Genomic DNA, 13,643 nt, shown 5'->3' with positions numbered 1-13,643 from the left:
TGAGAATTAAGAACATAGCAGTTGGGCTTCCCTGGTGGTGCAGTGGTTAAGAAACCACCTGCCAATGCAAGGGACATGGTTTCCAGCCCTTGTCCGGGAGGATCCCACATGCCTCGGGTCAACTAAGCCCGTGCACCACAACTACTGAGCCTGCGCTCTACAGCCTGTGAGCCACAACTACTGAGCCCACAGGCCACAACTACTGAAGCCTGCATGCCTAGAGCCCGTGCTCCACAATAAGAGAGGCCACCGCAATGAGAAGCCCGCACACCGCAGCCAAGAGTAGTCCCCGTTTGCCGCAACTAGAGAGAGCCCATGCACAGCAATGAAGACCCAAAACGCAGCCAAAAATAAACTTAAAATAGCAAAAAACAAAAGAAAAAAATATAGCAGTTGAACAACACACTACTAAATGAATCCAAGAAGAAATCACTATGGAAAAGATACTTTGAGATCAGTAACATACACAATGTAAAGTAACTTGAGAAAGCAGCTAAAGCAGTCCTAAGAGAGATTTATAGCTGTAATTGTGTATATATAAAAGGACATTTTCAAAATCAAAACCCTAACCTTCCACCTCAAGATACTGAAAAAAGAGAAAGACTTAAGCTAATGCAGGCATAATAATAAACATAAGAGCAGAAAATAGAATAGAGAAAAACCAAAACCAAAAGTTGGTTCTTTGAAAAAAATTAAACATTTTTTTTCTAGTTTAGCTAAAGGTTTATAAGACTCAAATAAGTAATATCAGGAATGAAAGTGGTGACATTTCCACTAACCTTATAGAAATAAGGAGTAAGAAAACTGCAAGCGTATTTTAACAAATTAGGTAACAGATAAAATTACATTTTCCTAGAAAGACACAACCAAAACTAATTCAAAGATAGAAAATCTGAATAGACCTTTAAGAAAATGAGGCATTTTTTAATTTCCCACGAAGAAAAGCCCAGGCCCAGATGGCTTCACTGGTTAATTATAATGAAAGTATTTTTTTCAATACCAGTTCCTCACACTATTTCAAAAAAAAATAGGAGGGAACACTTCCCAACTCACTCTTTAAGATCAATATTACCAAAACCAGAGACATTACAAAAAAACCAAACTACAGATCAATACTCCTGAAAGATATAAACACAAAAATCTTCAAGGTAACAAACCAAATTTGGCAACATGTAAGTAGTATTGTGCACCATGACCAAGTGGGATTTACCCCAAGAAAGCAAAATTAATTTAACATACCAAAAAAAATCAATGTAATACACCATATTAATAGAATAAGTAACAGAAACACATGAACATCTCAATAGACTCAGAAAAAGTATCTGACAATATCCAACACTTCATGAAAAAAGCATGCAACAAACTAACAGAAGAGAACTTGCTCAATCTGATCAAGGGCATCTACAAAAAAATCCACAGCTGACATCATACTTAATGGTGTGATGACTTAATGTTTTCCCTTCAACATCAGGAACAAGGATGTCCACTGTTGCCACTTTTAATAAAAGCACTGGAAGTTCTTGTCAGGGCAGTTATGCAGGAACATCTAATAAAGGCATCCAAGAAAAGTAAACTATCTTCACTTGCAGATGACACAATCTTATACATAGATAATTCTAATGAATCCACTAAAAATACTATTAGAACTAATAAACTAGTTTAGCAAGAATGCAGAGGACAAGATTAATATATAAAAGTTAACTGTATTTCTATATATTTGCAAGGAACAATCCAAAAGTAATTCATTTATAGTAACTTCAAAAAGAATCCTTAGGAATATATTTAACAAAAGTGCAATATATTTAAATATACACAGTAAGTGCAAAACTTTCTAAGAACTACAAAAAATTTCCTACCTCTTTTCTAAGATCCAACATCTCCACAAAGTTACTGGCATCCATTGCTTCTCACGTAGGTCTCTCTAGCAATAGTCTTCTGTCCTGCCTCAATTTTGTATTCTTTTACTCAATTGTCTCCATTAGAGTACATGCATTTTGTGACATCTCCCATCATTAAGTCAGTCTTCCACTGATCATACATCTGCCAGTTAGTACCAGTTTAAAATAAAATAAGACTCTTTCAAACAATTGTCAATTGTCCCTACTATACTATTCCTTATCTGTAATTTTTGTAATTTTTCTCTCCTCTCGTGTGCTCTGTAGTCTACTTTTATTAGGATTTTATCTCCACAAAATAAATTTTTCAAGCTCACAATGACCCTCACATTGCTAAATCCAATGGATAGCTCTTTATCTTCTTGAGGACATTTGTTCACTTGGTTTTCAGAAACCATTATCACCAAGCAAACTCTCTCATCTTCTCACACTTTAAATCCTAGATCCTATATCCTCCTTCTAAATGGAAAGCATTTCCAGAACTCGGACCTCAGACTTCCCTAGCTACATTCATTCCATAGGTGACCTCTTCAAGTCCCATAGTTTCAAATACTATCTTATACGAGGCTTCGCAAATCTATAAATCCAGCCCAGATATTTCTCCTTAAATCTGGAGTTGTACATCCGAATACCTATTAAACATCTCCATTCAGATCAAAACACACAACCAGACTATAAATATCCAAGTTCTGGTTTCACCTATACCACACACCCCTAACTGGCTCCTCTACAGATGTTCTCATCTACATAAGCGTCTACTCTATTCTTTTAGTCGTTCTTACCAAAAACACTGAAGGTCATTGACTTCTCCTCCTCTCATATTTCCTATCCAAACCATCAGCAATACATCAGCTTCAAAATATCCCAAAGCTGCCCACTTTTCATTGTTTCTATTGCCACAATCTGAACCCAAGGCACCCATATTCACTCTCTCAGATCCCACACAAATCAAGAGCCATAAAGACATTAGTAATTTTGGCTATATTGAAATAAAAATACTTGCTCATCACAAAACAGTATTTTAAAAAGAAATTTTTAAAAGGGAGATGATAGTTACAAAGCATATACTTTGCAAAGTATTTCCAGAATAACCCCAACAAACCAGTGGTTATTTGAGAACTAGAAACAGGGGCAAAAGATTTACATGTGCAATTCAATGAGAACACATAAAGCCCATAAATATATGAAGAATACCCAACCTACTTATAACGTGCCAATTTAAACCACAAAGAGAAAGCACTTTCCACTATCTGGATTAGAAAAAAATAAGTCTAACAGTGTCAACTGATGGTGAGAATGTGGGGCAACAAACTGTTGTTAATACACTATTGGTGACTGTAAATTGATACAAATCTAGAAAATAATTCAGCATCATCTGGTAAGGCTGGTAACATGGACACATCTTGACTAGAGAAATCCTTGCACATGTGCACCAGAAGATATGAGTAGCACTGTTCATGCTAGCAATGTTCATATTAGCATAAACTAAAAACAAATGTCCACTAACTGTAAACAGACAAATTGTGACATATGAAGTAGTGATCATGAAGGCATTATAGATGCACAGATTAATGTGAATACATTTCCCCCAATACACTGGACAAAAAATATATATACAAAACAGTTAAAAATCATACGAACATGTGAATTATACCTCAACAAAAATAAAATCTAACAAGTATGTTCTTTAGGGATACACACTACAAAACTGAAGACAAGGGCAAGAAAACAAAGTTCAAAATAATGTTTATCCACCTGGGAGGAGTAAACAAGATCAAGGCAGGGACAGAGTTTCACAGTGACCAGTAATGTCCTATTTATTATACCATGTGGTAGATCTGCAAGTGTCTGAAGTTCTCTGACTGTTTTTGGTATTTTTAAAAAGAGAATTTCTAAGATGTGTATTTATGGACCCTCATTTTGATTACTGAAAACTAACTTCAAGAGCAGAGATCATTCATTTTTGAGATGTCATTATAGGATTAGTATACTGCAGAAATTACTAGGTTCTTTCCTATGGAAGCTAAAACATCAGTTGGAAAGTAACACAACATAAAGACAATTGAAAGCACAAGGTGGCTACCAGCTTCCTAAGTCTCACTACACAAAAAGCCGAAGAAAAGAGTCACAAGTGAAAATACCTCTGCTGTCCAAGTATGGACAAAGTGAGTTGCCTCTAAAATACAGCTTTCTGAGAAGTTTGTTTTATAAAATGTAATTCCCAAGTTACCAAACACACTGTTTCCATGGGAATTAGCATAATGAGCTCTGAATGGAAGCTTAACAGCTCAGCACCAGTGATTAGGTGCCTCTCAGGGTAATCTATCAAATATTTCCATATATCAATGCATGGAAAACATCATAGATACAAATCATACAATACGAATAAAGAACCCCACCTCTACTGTTTACTTTTAAAAGCAAAATTGAACAATGCTTATCATCCATCAACACAGCAGGTACTAACATGCATCCCTCCTCAGGCATTTGCATTCAAGCTAATTATGACACTACAACAGAAATCCTCTGACTAGGTAATTACAATTTCAGTTAGCTGAGTTATCTTTATTCAGAGACTACTTAATAAATGTTTACAGAATAACGTCTTCAAAGCTAATCATTGCCAATTATGAGATTTTGACTATTTCACATTTTTATAGTAGAATATTTCCCATCTCCTTTTATGAGAAAAGAATCTATAGTTTATTCAGTATAGAAATATAGGTTTTAGAAAAACCTGTCCAAACTGTGCTATCACTACAAAGTATCCCTAAACCTGAATATGCAGCACAAAGGCACGAGGAGCCCCCACTGTACACTAAACTTTAATTCTGGACAATTAGAGTAATACCATTTATCTGAAACCTAATATGATCAGAGATAAACTTGGATATGTACTAAACTTTAATTCCTAGGTATACTCATCTTTCCTTAATCTACCCTTTCAAACTTCATTTTAAAGTAATTAATTGAACAGATTTGCAAGGGTAGATAGTTTCAGGTAATTAAGCAAAACAAAAGCCTTTCACAAAGCAGCTTCTCTAGCATCAGAAACAGATCAAGTTTCACCTCAGACCATGGCAGTCAGGGAATAAGTAGTTCACCACCTGCCCTGGACTTAATTTAAACCTTTGTCAACATTTCCCAAGAAATAATCAGAACTCACTGTTTTCTTCCAGACCTCACTCATTCTTTAGACATAGGACTTAAGTCAATACCAAACTTTCTCTTGAGTAGATAACAAAGGATCCACTTGGCCCAGGAGAGCTTATTACCTGACCCCCACCCAGGACTGAACTCTGACCTTCAGTGTGGATCATCATGACCACAACCACCCAGAGATCAAGCGATTACTAGCCATGGTCAATTCTACTTTATGTCAAATGTCCAAATACAGAGTCAAATATCTGTTAAGTGATTTTTTCATCTCTATTTTAAAACAATCCACTCCTAGGTATTTTATTCTTTTTGATGCAATGGTAAATGGAATTGTTTCCTTAATTTCTCTTTCTGATCTTTCACTGTTAGTGTATAGAAATGCAATAGATTTCTGTGTATTAATTTTGTATCCTGCAACTTTACTGAATTCATTGATGAGCTCACTCTGAAAACTAAGATACTGATGAAAGAAATCAAAGCTGTCACAAAGAGATGGAAAGATATGACATGTTCTTGGATTGGAAGAATCAATGTTGTCAAAATTACTGTGCTACTCAAAGCAATCTACAGATTCACTGCAATCCCTATCAAATTACCAATGGGATTTTTTGCAGATCTAGAACAAAAAAATCTTAAAATTTGTATGGAAACACAAAAGACTCTGAATAGCCAAAACAATCATGAGAAAGAAGGACAGAGCTGGAGGAATTAGCTACTTCAGACTAAACTATAAAGCTACAATAATCACAACAGTATGGTACTGGCACAAAAACAGAAATAATAGATCAATGGAACAGGATAGAAAGCCCAGAAATAAACTCACACACCTATGGTTGTACCACTACGGAAAACAGTGTAGAAGTTCCTTAAAAAACAAAAACAGAGCTACCATATGATCCAGCAATCCCACTCCTGGGCATATATCCAGAGAAAACCATAATTCGAAAAAATACACACACCCCAATGTTCTTTGCAGCACTATTTACAATAGCGAAGACATGGAAGCAACTTAAATGTCCATCAACAGATGAATGGATAAAGAAGATGTGGTACATATATACAATGGAATATTACTCAGCCATACAAAAGAATGAAATAATGCCATTTGCAGCAACATGGATGGACCTAGAGATTATCATACTAAGTGAAGTCAGACAGAGAAAGACAAATATATGATAGCACTTATATGTGGAATCTAAAAAAATGATACAAATGAGCTTATTTACAAAACTGAAACAGAAAACAAACTTATGGTTACCAAAGGGGAAAAGTCGGCAGGGAGGAGGGATAAATTATGAGGTTGGGATTAACATATACACACTATTGTATAGAAAATAGATAATCAACAAGGACTTACTGTATAGCACAGGGAACTCTACTCACTACTCTGTAATAACCTATATGGGAAAAGAATCTGGAAAATAGATATATTTATATGTATAACTGAATCACTTTGCTATACACCTGAAATTAACACAACATTGTAAATCAACTACATTCCAATATGAAATAAAAATTTAAAACTTAAAAATTAAAAAAAACAGTCCAGAATACATTGCATAAAGTTATAAAACTGGGTAGTTAAAGTATATTCTTTTTTTTTTTTTTTTTTTTTCTTTTTGCGGTATGCAGGCCTCTCACTGTTGTGGCCTCTCCCGTTGCGGAGCACAGGCTCCGGATGCGCAGGCCCAGCGGCCATGGCTCATGGGCCCAGCCGCTCCGCAGCATATGGGATCCTCCCAGACCGGGGCACGAACCCGTATCCCCTGCATCGGCAGGCGGACTCTTAACCACTGCGCCACCAGGGAGGCCCTAAAGTATATTCTTGATGCATACACACACATTAACTTCAGCAGAATTTCTAAAGCGCTGTTCATCATTGCTAAATAGCCATGTTGCACAGTCCTAAGAGATCCCACACACACCCCATGTCAAAATTTCTCATTATATAAATTCCACTGTTTCTCTTCAGATTAACAATTTTCCAACAAAAACTAAGGCTGCTAACTATGCTATGGCACATGGGATAGCCCCCCCCCAAGAAAAAAGAATTATCTTACTCAAAAGGTCTATCATGCCAACGTTGAGAAAACTTGTGCCAAGCTGATACTCAAATATAGGAAGAAACAAAGGCCTGGAGCCTGCTTTCAGATACAAAAAGTCCCTGTTTTACACACTGCAAAAATCCAATACAGGAAGTATAGGAGACCTTCTTTTATGTGAAAAGATAAGATAAATCATGAACCAGTGTGGAAAAGGTCCCAGGCAGTCATAACCCTTAGGCAAATGCCATTTCCATAAATAGGTCTGCAAAGATGTGGCAAGCAAAAAATCAGTGCCTAAACCCTAATTTCACAGAAACTTGGAGGCAAGGGTGGGGAGGGCAGGAACACAGGGATTTAAAGAGAAGAGATGAGGACTACCTCAGGGAAAAGAAAAATTAAAAGCACACAAAATACATGTCCCTTATTTCCTATGGCTTACATACCACACCGTTACTCAAGTCCAGGCAGTCCAGTGCCCTGAACATTTTAGTACTATCTACTTCCCTCTCCATTTCATTTGGCTTAAATAGGGTTCATCATCACTCAGCTGCATCATTACTGTAGATCCCAAACTAATTTCACTTCCCTCAAACTCTTCCTTTAGTCAACCTACCAAACAAGGCAGACAGTCTCATCTTTGTAGAATTCAAGTCTTATTATTCCCTCCTCAAAAATCAGTGGTTCCCTCTTACCTATGGATGAAATTCAAGGAAAGATATCAGGGAGGATTAATGAATTCCAATCTGCACATGATTCCAGAGACACTGAAAAAGGCAAAGTTAAGTGGTTCTATCTAGCTGGAAGTTGAACACAGCAGGTCTGGAATTCAGAAGTGAGAAGCCTGAGAATGAGAGAGATTTGGGACAGTGTGTCAGTGGGAGTTAAAATAGGTGCATACAAATGTGTTGCGCCCAGTGAAATAATAGTCTCAAAAAGTTACATGTTGGGCCTCCCTGGTGGCGCAAGTGGTTGGGAGTCCGCCTGCCGATGCAGGGGATGCGGGTTCGTGCCCCGGTCTGGGAGGATCCCATATGCCGCGGAGCGGCTGGGCCCGTGAGCCATGGCCGCTGGGCCTGCGCATCCGGAGCCTGTGCTCCGCAACGGGAGAGGCCACAACAGTGAGAGGCCCACATACCGCAAAAAGAAAAAAAAAAAAAAAAAAAAAAAAAAGTTACATGTTGTATGATTCAATTTATGGATTCTGGAAAGGACAAAAAAACAGGAACGGAGAACACATCAGTGGTTGACAGGGGTTAGAGGAACAAGGGTCTGAATACTAAGGGCAACAGGAGGAGATTCTTCAGAGTGTTAGAACAGTTCTGTGTGCTACCTGTGGTGGTAATTACAAGAATCTTTACAGGTGTAAACACTCAGATTGCACATTCCCCAGAAGTGCATTTTATGGTATGTAGATTTAAACAATATTAAGTATTGTGGGCATGATTTAGATTGCTCAGAAATACTTTGTTTGGTGATAATAATAGTTAAAGGAACCTTATTTAAAGGATGGGAAGAAGTATCTGAAAAGTGAGTGGTCAAAAAAGTAAGAGGAATGAATAAAGTCACAGAAGCCAAGGTGGGGCAAGAGTTCCAAGGAAGAGCTAGTTAACACTGTCAAATTTAAGGCACTCTATACACACTGGTGTACTCTAAAACTCAATTCTGATGTCAGACACCTAGAGTTAGCATAAACCCATGGTTCATAACCAGACTGCCGTTACTTCAGACACCAGAGAGAAGGGGGGTTCCCCAGGCCACCGACACTTCTGACCAACTGACTCCAAACTCAAGAGGTTCCCACAACCTCTATTCAAGTTCAGTAATTCACTAGAATGACTCAGAGCTCAGGAAAAATGCTTATCACATTATGATTATATGATTATGATTACTTACATTACCTATTTATGACAAAGGATACAAATCAGACTAGATAAATAAATGAAGAGACACATGCGGTGAGATCTGGGGGGAGACCAGAACACAGAGCTTCTATGGTGCTCTCCCCCCAAGCAATCAGGGAGCAGCATGTTTTCAGCACCTCATTGTTCACCAACCAAGTAGCTCTCCACTGTGCTTCAGTGTCCAGAGTTTATTGGGATTTCACTTCGTAAGCATGATTAATTAAACCATTGAGCATGTGACTGAGTTCAGTCTCCAGCACCATTCCTCTCACCCCAAAAATCCAGCTGGTTCAAAGCTCCATTGGTCTTGCTGGTAACCAGCCTCTATCCTGAGTCATCTCATCTTATTAGCATAAGCTCAAATGAGATCCAATGGGCTCATGAAAAATGAAGACCCTTGACAAATTTCAAGGATTTATTCTCCCTGCAAGGAACCAGGGACAAAAGCCAGTCAAACTCCTTGTTACACAAAAGACTGAAAATGTATTTAATTGGGAATTGGAAAGTTACAGGTGATTTTTAGGCAGAATAGTCAGAAGGGAAAGAGGCCAGATTGATTGCAATGCATTGAGCAATGAATTGGAGATGAAGAAGCAGAAGCAATAAATATAACCTGTTACTGTAAGAAGTTGATTAGGGAGAAGATGATAAAACTTCATTAGAGATGCAAAAACAGAGAGCTCAGGAAAGAAACATATGCAAGTAACTAAACTAAACGTCTTCCCCTCAGGAGCAAGTCTTTAGGAGGTTGCTCTACTGATAGCATGAACTGAAAATGAGACTTTACTGGCAGTTCTTAGAGTATATGCAATAGCTTATTAATCCTTCTAAAAAGGATTCTCCCTACATGTTTATTTTTCAGTGCTCCAACATATCCCTTATAACAATGTCCTTATAACTACATCTCTTGACTTATAATTATGCAGAAATATACAAGTACTTCATACTTGTAAAGGACTCCTATTTTGCAATATGGCAGACCACATACCTTGGAAAAGCCTATTACAATTTTTTTTAAATGCAGAAAAATTCATAAACAGCTTTTAAAAGTAACTTTTTAAAGTGCCTTTTTAAAAAAGAACTTTAAAAGTATGACTCTCAAGAAAACTCCCTAGAACTAACATGATAGCCAGAAACCAAGGAAGTAAGATGGCAGAGACCTTTGGATTAACAAGAGGCTTTAGTTTTAAGAAATGAGAAAGAATGAGGAATTAGATCTTGAGCCTGTGCTACTTGGTTGGTTAGAACTGTAGCCCTCAAAAATCCATGAGAAGCTATATACTCATTTAAAGAGTAGACTAGAAAAAAGTGCCCTCAGTGAGGAAAGACAAAGCAAAATTGTCTGTCCTGGCTTGGGATTTGGGGCGGGGTGGGCAGGAGGGTGAGCTGGGGGTGGGAGTAGTCTTCTCTGAGAAGTGGTAATGATCATCTATACTTTATACGTGTGTTAGAAATTTGTTTTAACACCACCATAGGATCTACAAAACTTCAACCCAAGAATTGACAAAAGTTGCTGCAGGTTGGAAAAGCCCTTGGGATCCCTGGCAGAGGGAACACTAATTCATGTTTCAGAAACATACCTTCATCCCATGCCCAGAGGATTCCTGCTGATCGAGTCCTGCCAAACATGGGCTTACAATCCAAATTGCAAAGGAGGACACCAATCATCATGAGCAAAAGTGAATAGAATTGAAGAGCTGGAGAATTAAACTACCAAGAATTACTATTAGCTACAATGTATAAAATGTTTAAATATTGAAAGACAAAACAGAAAAGCAAAATAGAAAAAGACCAATCAGAACTCCTAGAAATTGATAATTATTACAATTGTAAAACTCCTTAAGCAAAAGATTAGAACTAAAGAATGAAATAGAAAACTGAAATTACCCATGAGGCAGTCCACGAGAACAAGTAGAAAATACTAAAGTTGAGACATGAGGACAGGATAAGGTTTATCATATATAGATGCATACAGATAAAGAAGAAAAAAAGCTGTCAGTTGGGAAATGGGACAAGGTCAATATTCAATAAGATAATCCCTTAGGATTTTTTAGAATTGATTTTAAAAAACCATAAAATTCATAAAGGACAAAAAGTCCAAAGCAAGGGAAAAAAGATTCATATATTGAAATACCAGAGACACTGCACAAAACCTGAAAAATTCTTACATGCAACCAGACAGAAAAGGCAGATTACTTTCAAGGGATACAATTAGACTGGTTAGTAGACTTCTCAAAGGTATATTAAAGTCAGGAGACAATGGCATAATATATTTTCAAGGTACTGGGGAAAAAATAACTGTACACTTAGAATTTCATACTCTGACCAACCCTACCAAAAGTAAAAGAAATAAGAAATAAAAGTAAAAGAAAATAAATGAAAAGCAAAAGTAAAAGAAATTATAAAAGCTGCCTTACTGAAGTCATCTTGCCTCTGTGGAACCCAAGAATGGAGCATACACGGAGAAGAGAAAAGAACTGGGGTTCTAGCAACATTTTGAGCCCCTATATGCAGACAACCTAATGTCAGCCTTAATTCTGGGGCATCTTAGTGTCTTGAAGTAGTACATCATCATTAATTTGGATTTTTAACCAAAATGTAATGTAAGTTAAAATATCACCATTATCTTAAGCCTGCATACCCACCAGGGGGCTGTCACAGTGTCTCATTTATTCAGAAAATGATTTATCTGAAAGGGACCTTTTTGGGTAGGGTTTGAAAAGAGGTAAGAAAACAGGACAATCAGTTGAGAGTCTATAAAACACAATTTAAAATAACAAAGGAGAATGAGTTCAAAGGACTCCCAGGCAAACACTTGTCTGGTAGTTCTAAGCAAAAATCTTCACTATTTTCTTTATAGAATTTAATTCAGACCAGTTTTCTGCGATTTGACCTGAGGTTAAAACGATGCCAATACGTCCCACCAATTCAAGAACTTCAACTACTAGTAGTACATCTCAATTAGTTGTGTTTTTGTTTTTAGGATTAAAATTTAGAACAGGGTAGGAGAGGTGGCAGAAAGTAGTGCCTAAATTTCCTGAGGCTACTGGGTCACTATCCTCAACATTCTAAGGAAATGAGAATAAGCAAAATAAGCGTCCCCAATTGAAAACTGTAGTGTTTAGAGCAAACCCTTCCTGATTAGCAGAAACCAGCTTTTCATTGCCCTTGAGCTCTTTTACAACTCTCAAAAATTATAGATAACTGATAGTAAATGGAAAATCATTCTTGCCTGTAAACTTGCCAATAGATTCTGCCCAGTGAAGGTTCAACTGACACCCCTCGACCCGTGGGGAAAAAAAGTTTTGTCTATTTGTGAATTAATTTCAACATTCCTTTATTCCATATAAATTTGTTCTCCTCTCAATTGTAACATTTGTCTGGTTCCCTCATTAATGAGGGCAATAAACTCCTTAACATGCTCCTTATAACTGCATGAAATAATGATTTTATACTTATGAAAATTATCCCTTAACACCATCAAAAACAAGGCAGTATTTCTTAGACCCCAAATTTCTGAAGTTTTCTTAAATTAGTTGTAAAGATTTTGCTTTAAACCAGCTTTTCAATGTATTTGGAAAGTTTCAGATTTAATTAAAACATAATTTGTTTTATTTAGAAGGCATAATGAGACTGAATCTTACAAATTATATTCTGATTAACAACTTAAGAAAATTAGAGTCTAAAAGCAATTCTGACAAATCTGCAACTAACAAAAAACCACCGAACTGCTATACATGTTTATGTTTTATTAGTCACCTGTTAAATGATATTTTCAGCATATTAATTGGTGCAAATTAATCTTTTGCCTTTCAGACATACTACCAAAAGAATCACTTTATAAACAATCTTAGAAATTCTCTGAGTACTCAAAAAACCCGAATGTTTGATTTTCACAATGAGTTTTAAGTGCTATTTTCCGAAAAGGTAACACAGGCAAAGAGCCATAATTTATTTGTACTGTGGTATGCCTTAGACTTTCTAACTGCCCAAATTATATAGTCTTCCCTAAGAACTTTCAAACTTGTAAAGTTTTACTCAAATTCTTAAAAGTTATAAATCCTTTCTTGTTTTATTCCTCCTCATCACCCCTGCACCTGGCCAAATTGTCTCTTCCACAATCTAGGAGCCTGGAAAAGAGGAAGAGGTCACAAAAAACACAGGAGCCGTCAGAAAGTTTTGTGGTCACTAATGTTCCTGAGCCATAATTTTCACTACATCAAAATACCACTTAGAAGTTATATTAAAAATAAGAAAAATGTTTCATTTTACCTGTGGAATTCTTACATAGGTCTAAATGTAAAAGAAATTCATGTTGTAGAAAGATGAAATTAGGAGCAATTTCCTGAACATGAAAATCCAAATACATATAGATAACTAAATAGAAATCAGGCTATCTTTCCCAGTTGAGTATTTCATAACTTCCTGGCCACCCAGATGGCTAGGAAGGCTTAGATGACTCCTTCCATTGGTCTACAATCTTTGAAGGAAAATATTATCTGAGATATTATAATTATTCTTACAGTAATACCACTTTAAATGCTTAGCACTTTACTATGTAGTTAACATATATACAATTTCCAATCCTAAAAGCAACCTTACAAGTCAGCATCTATATTTTTAAAAGGAAAATAAGCTCAAAG

The 13,643-nt window shown here is 36.6% G+C and overlaps 1 protein-coding gene across 2 annotated transcripts in view; it reads right to left on the bottom strand.

Annotated features, from left to right (window-relative positions):
* The window catches only part of CRPPA (CDP-L-ribitol pyrophosphorylase A), a 310,026-nt gene that overhangs the window by 283,113 nt on the left and 13,270 nt on the right, over positions 1-13,643 (bottom strand). The window lies entirely within an intron of this gene.

This window comes from Mesoplodon densirostris, chromosome 9 (assembly GCF_025265405.1).
Source record: "Mesoplodon densirostris isolate mMesDen1 chromosome 9, mMesDen1 primary haplotype, whole genome shotgun sequence".
NCBI classification, from domain to species: Eukaryota; Metazoa; Chordata; class Mammalia; order Artiodactyla; family Ziphiidae; genus Mesoplodon; species Mesoplodon densirostris.
This window is presented reverse-complemented; position numbering and strand designations above follow the sequence as displayed.